Source organism: Poromitra crassiceps (genome assembly GCF_964638095.1).
Source record: "Poromitra crassiceps genome assembly, chromosome: 6".
Classification (NCBI taxonomy): Eukaryota; Metazoa; Chordata; class Actinopteri; order Beryciformes; family Melamphaidae; genus Poromitra; species Poromitra crassiceps.
Window position 1 is genome coordinate 62109741 of NC_139627.1, and position 6000 is coordinate 62115740.

Consider the following 6000-nt stretch of genomic DNA (forward strand, 5'->3'; position numbering starts at 1 on the left):
AAAACGAGCCTAACTACGCTCAGTGTGGAAGATAGAAAGCATAATTGTTCTTGTAATTCTTTAAATCAAGAGAAAAATAACGAGTATTTTATTTTGAAGGGTGATGTGTATACCAGACCGTGTCAAGAGGCGTAGCCAGATCGTGTCAAGAGGCGTAGCCAGACCGTGTCAAGAGGCGTAGCCAGCTGGCTCTGCGGCGCTGCAATTAGATGTATCTCGTCATAGCTCTGAGCCTCTCATGGCCGAGGCGGGGGCTTTGGCATGGGGGATGAGAACAGTCTGACATAATGTAGCGTTAACGTTACTTTATTCTCATCAGAAAACACTCCGATTTGCACGTTTAAACAAGTTTGCAGCCTAGGAATAACTGGAAAACATTGATCTATTAACGTCAGAGGAAGCCAGGATTAGTCAAAACGGTATCAGAAATACACTGCACGTCTGCCATGTGACTTTTCCGGGTGTGCAGGCATGTCAGAGTTTCTGAAATGAGCCGTCTCAAAGCGATTACATGGAGCGATCAGCGGGGAGCGTCACCAAGAATTTCACTCTGGAGGGTGGTTTCAAAATGTGTCGTTTCCTAAGAGCGAATTCGCCGTCGCCGTCTAAAAGGGAGGCACTAATGATAAAATAATTCCCCGTCACCATAGGAAACCGTCCTTGTGTAAAGGGCCCCTCAGACTGTCTCTGACTGTTAATTAGCCTCCTGCCGCAGGCCATATGATTTCCACAATGCAGAAAAAACGGATAAATTAATTTGAATTAGTTGTTGTGATCGCAAAATTGTAATTTCCTGGCAGGACTGAACTATACTGTGACTATGACCTTATTCAGGTTAAGGTAATCACAACATAATGTACATGGCAGTGTTATTATTCCAAGTATCGTCTTAATCAGGTTAATATCAGAATATCGTGTCCATGTAAACGTGACTAGTTTAACAGATAGGCTGGAGGCACGGTGTGAGTATAGATTAATATTAACTTAGGGCCATATGATTTCCGCAGTGCAGAAAAAGGACAGAATCATGGAATTTGGTAATAATTGATTCAACTGTAAAACATGGAATATTGCAGAATTTTCCATAATTCATATGGCCCTACCTGCCTGAGGAGCTAACATGACATGTTTGGTTTAAATCAAAATGTAGATGGGAGTTAACAGGAGAGAGTTAAAGCTATGACCAATTATATACACTACATTCTCTCCTTGGGTTAACGTCTAGAGTCTAGACTCTAGAGTCTAGACTCTAGTCATTGAAATAAATGAAATCACACATTTTGCTGAGGACACCCCTGGGACCCCCTTATCAAGCCAGCTGACAATGTAAAATCCAGGCTACATAGAGAGCCAAAGTCATGCCCACTTCCAGTTTAGGCCATATGCTCTCTGAGTCACTTCGTTGATCAGCCCGATCTCCAAATTTTTTTTTAAATACCAATGTTTTTGGACCAACGTTTTTGGACCTATGTTACAATTTCAGCTCCAAAATTGTAAAATGGTAACGTACGTTTATACAGGGGTGGGCGTGGTTTCCGGAGATTTTCCGTTTCTCCCCCTACCCTAACTCTAAGCCTAAAATCTCAGAACGTTACCATTTTACAATTTTGGAGCCAAAATTGTAACATAGCAACGTTGGTCCAAAATGTTGCTATTTTACAATTGTGAGACTGTGTTGCGTTGATTGGTTGGTCCACAAAAAAGTTGGATTTAGGACATTTGCATATCTGGTCGCAGCTACAAACAAAAAATAGTGGATTATTTTGTTTTTTATTATTTATTATTATTATTATTTTATGATTATTTTATTTTGAAATTGTTCCTGAACAGTACACGAACAAAACACAGCAACAGGCTTGGACACAGAAAAAACAAAACAAAAACATAACATTCAATTCATAATTACAGCATGGTGCTACCAGCCACTTAAAGGAGAATTCCGTTTTTTTACACACCCGGACCTTATTTCCAGCTTTAAATATAATATACATAAATAAAAAATAATATACAATAAAAAAAAATATATAAATACTTACCCAGTTAACTTTGGTTTCATTCTGATCGTCCGAGAAGATATTGAGCCCTGAGTAGAGAGTCCTGTGGCGAAAATGGGTGAAAACGGGGCATCTGAAATGCTTCTATTTAGATCTTGTAAATATGTTATTTTCTGATACACAGCGGCACATATCATTATTATATCATTAGGGGTGTCACGATACACTAACTTCACGATACGATACGATACACGATATTGGGTTCACGATAACGATACGATATTTTAACAATATTCTTTTTAACAAAAGTAAATAATTTTTATGTATTTATTTATAATTTATTTAACCGTGTGAGTCCCGTTGAAATCGAAACCTCTTTTCAAGGGAGCCCTGGGAAAATACTGGAAAAATAGTCTTTCATTTGAAATACACAAAATACAAAACAAATGCTGTTTTTGGAAATTGTTATTATAATAACTATAAAACAACATGGAAGATAATGCTTCTCTTGCAATAGAATGTGTCACACTGTCACAAACTAAATGTTTGTTGCATGGTGAAAGAAAAATAAAGTATACAATTTATTTCTTAAATAACTCATGCTCAATGGTCCCTAAACTTATGTAATCTTATGTACCCCTTGAGCTGTTTTGCCATGCCAGTAGTAGTCTACCCCCTCACTCATGCGTGTTGATTCTGCTAAATTTGTTCTATTATTATTCAGGAGCAAAAAAAATAAAAAAACATTTTTTTTTTGTAGCTATCGTCATTTCTTTCTGACGATACATATCGTGACGTTTTAATATTGCGATATATCGTGCTATATATCATAGATGCAATGACAGAAAATGAATGATCTAGCGTTATTTACCTTGCTTCACCCCAAGCTTGCTCTGCTGTCCGTCACAGATAGCAGCTCCTCATCCTCCCACTCCTTGTAATCCATACGTTATTTCAGACCGGCTCAAATAAATAATGTCTCAGACTATATTTCAATAATGAAGACCCTATCCAATGCCTGATCAACCATTAATTGATTTGGACTCCCATTTTTATTCATCTCTCTCTCTCCCCTCTGCAGTCAACGTTCAGGTTATATCACTCATTCACTGATATGTACCCCCCTTCATTCCTTGTCCAATCAAAGTCTTCCACACTGGCCATTCACTTAACCAGAGTAGTATATCAGATCCCATGTATCTTACTGGTTGTAACTCACCTTGTCCTGTTACCCCTCAGTGCTGATCTTCGCCGATGCAGTTGTTTTGCCCCACCTCCTCCCCTGAACAATGTCATGACTCCCGAAGAATTGCCTTTGGGGGATTCTCTATCCTATAAATCATTCTGACGTCCTCCTCAGGTCTCAGGAGGAGTGTAATCATATCATTGAGTCAGATGCCAAATCTAATTTGTTTATCGTATCATTAAAGTTTATTGTACTTTCTTCTAGTCTCTCATTATTGAAATACACATTGAATTCATCATTCATAATCTCAAGATCAGCTAATAAATAGCTACAGATTGACTGCTCTGAGCTGTGAACTCAGCAGTTGATCTGTAGATTGTGCTGCTCTGAGCTCTGTCCTGTAAGGCAGAGTTCAGAGCGGTTGGGTGGGAGGGTGACGCAAAGTGACCATCAATGTATAGGTCTTTGATGTAAACCAGCCCCTTCTCACTCTAGGCATGGTCGTTTTTTTGTTTTTGTTTTTAAGTGTTGGTCTGAGTGAAATGTTCTATGGTCTCTCCTGATTCTAAATATAGCTGAATATCTTGGTTGACCAAGTAAAACTATTTTTATACACATTTTACAAAATGTCTATGGAAAAATAAATGGGGGATGAAATATTTTGGTCCGTAGCCTATGCCTAAATTGGAAGAGGGCTTGACTCTTTATTGAAGCATGTTTCAGCCGTGTGTGTGTGTGTGTGTGTGTGCGTGTGCGTGTGTCTGTGTGTGTGTGTGTGTGGGGGTGTGTGTGTGTGTCGCTCTATTCATACTGAGTCAGCATGTCTCAGTATGAATAGAGCAACTCAGCCACAGGAAACAGACTACACCTTATACCAACACCACGTGTATGTGTGGTTTTGGTCAGGCTGTAAGTTTAAATCAAATGGAGGAACAGCAATTTTACTGAGCGTCACTTTGGACTGGGTATCATTTAAAAACTGATGATACCAGTGCCGATATACCAGTAACTTGAAGAACACTTGTAGTGTTTGGCTGTGAGCAAAACCATACAGTATTTTTTTCTAGATCTGTGTAGAAAAAGGATGGAATGCAGGTAGAGTTTCCCATACAACTTACTGGGTTATTTCAGTCGATACCTTAAAACAGTGGTTCTCAAATTGGGGTCCGTGGACCCTCAGGGGTCTTTAAGCGGGTTGCAGGGGTGCGTCCCCAGCAAAAAGGGGGATACTTTATTTTCACTATACTTCCATCTATACAGTAACACAGTGACAGAATGTATGACTTTTGCTCAAGGGTTTCACGCACTTTCTGTAATAAAACATCTTATCAGATGGGGTCATGGGGACCCTCTAATTTGTGTCAGTTTAGGGTCTTTGACATGAAAAAGTGTATTGAAACCCAGTCAAACGCAGGGAGAGGAGAGCAGAGAGGGAGAGCAGGAGAAAAGTAGCTGTAAGTTGTGTGTGTGTGTGTATGTGTGTGTGTGTGTGTGTGTGTGTGTGTGTGTGTGTGTGCAGTGAGTCCATGAAAACATTTTCTCTTCTCTCAGGGAAAGGTGCAGCTGAGAAAACATGACTGCAAATTAGACTGCAGAAACTACTGGAAGCACGCCCACACACACACACCCCTGCTGGCTGCTGTGTGCTGTTAAACAAACTGTTCTAATCAGACACAAAGCGCTCTGCTGCTCAAACCTCTCCTCTTCTTTTCTTCTCTCCTTATTTTTCCAACAGAAAGCTGAGATGGGGACTTGGACATTACAGTGACTTGAGACTTGATTTGGACTCAAGCTCAAAGACTTGAAACGTGACTTGGACTCGAGCTCAAAGACTTGAGGCGTGACTTGGACTCGAGCTCAAAGACTTGAAACGTGATTTGGACTTGAGCTCAAAGACTTGAGGCGTGACTTGGACTCTAGCTCAAAGACTTGAAACGTGACTTGGACTCGAGCTCAAAGACTTGAGGTGTGACTTGTACTCGAGCTCAAAGACTTGAAACGTGACTTGGACTCGAGCTCAAAGACTTGAAACGTGATTTGGACTCGAGCTCAAAGACTTGAAACGTGACTTGGACTCGAGCTCAAAGACTTGAAACGTGATTTGGACTCGAGCTCAAAGACTTGAAACGTGATTTGGACTCGAGCTCAAAGACTTGAGGCGTGACTTGGACTCAAGCTCAAAGACTTGAGGCGTGACTTGGACTCGAGCTCAAAGACTTGAAACGTGATTTGGACTTGAGCTCAAATACTTGAGATGTGACTTGGACTCGAGCTCAAAGACTTGAGATGTGACTTGGACTCGAGCTCAAAGACTTGATGTGTGACTTGGACTGTACCTCAAAGACTTGAGATGTAGCTTGGACTATAGCTCCATAACTTTAGATGTCACTTGGACTCTAGCTCAACGACTTGATATGTGACTTGGACTCTAGCTCAACGACTTGAGATGTGACTTGGACTCGAGCTCAACGACTTGAGGTGTGACTTAGACTAGCTCAAATACTTGAGGTGTGACTTAGACTAGCTCAAAGACTTGAGACGTGACTTTGACTCGTTCATAGACTTGAGATGTGACTTGGACTCGTGCTCAAAGACTTGAGACGTGACTTGGACACGAGCTCAAAGACTTGAGGCGTGACTTGGACACTTAGGTTGGGTCGAATTCAAATAGGGTCGCCTGAAATGTGTATATATGTAACCCCTCCTTCTCGTTCACCCACAGCAGACTGAAGGACCACGCTACAACTTCTCTCAGGTTCACGGCATTTACTTTCCAGCCGAGCTGTAAACAAACACACGATTGTGGATGGTGATGACTGT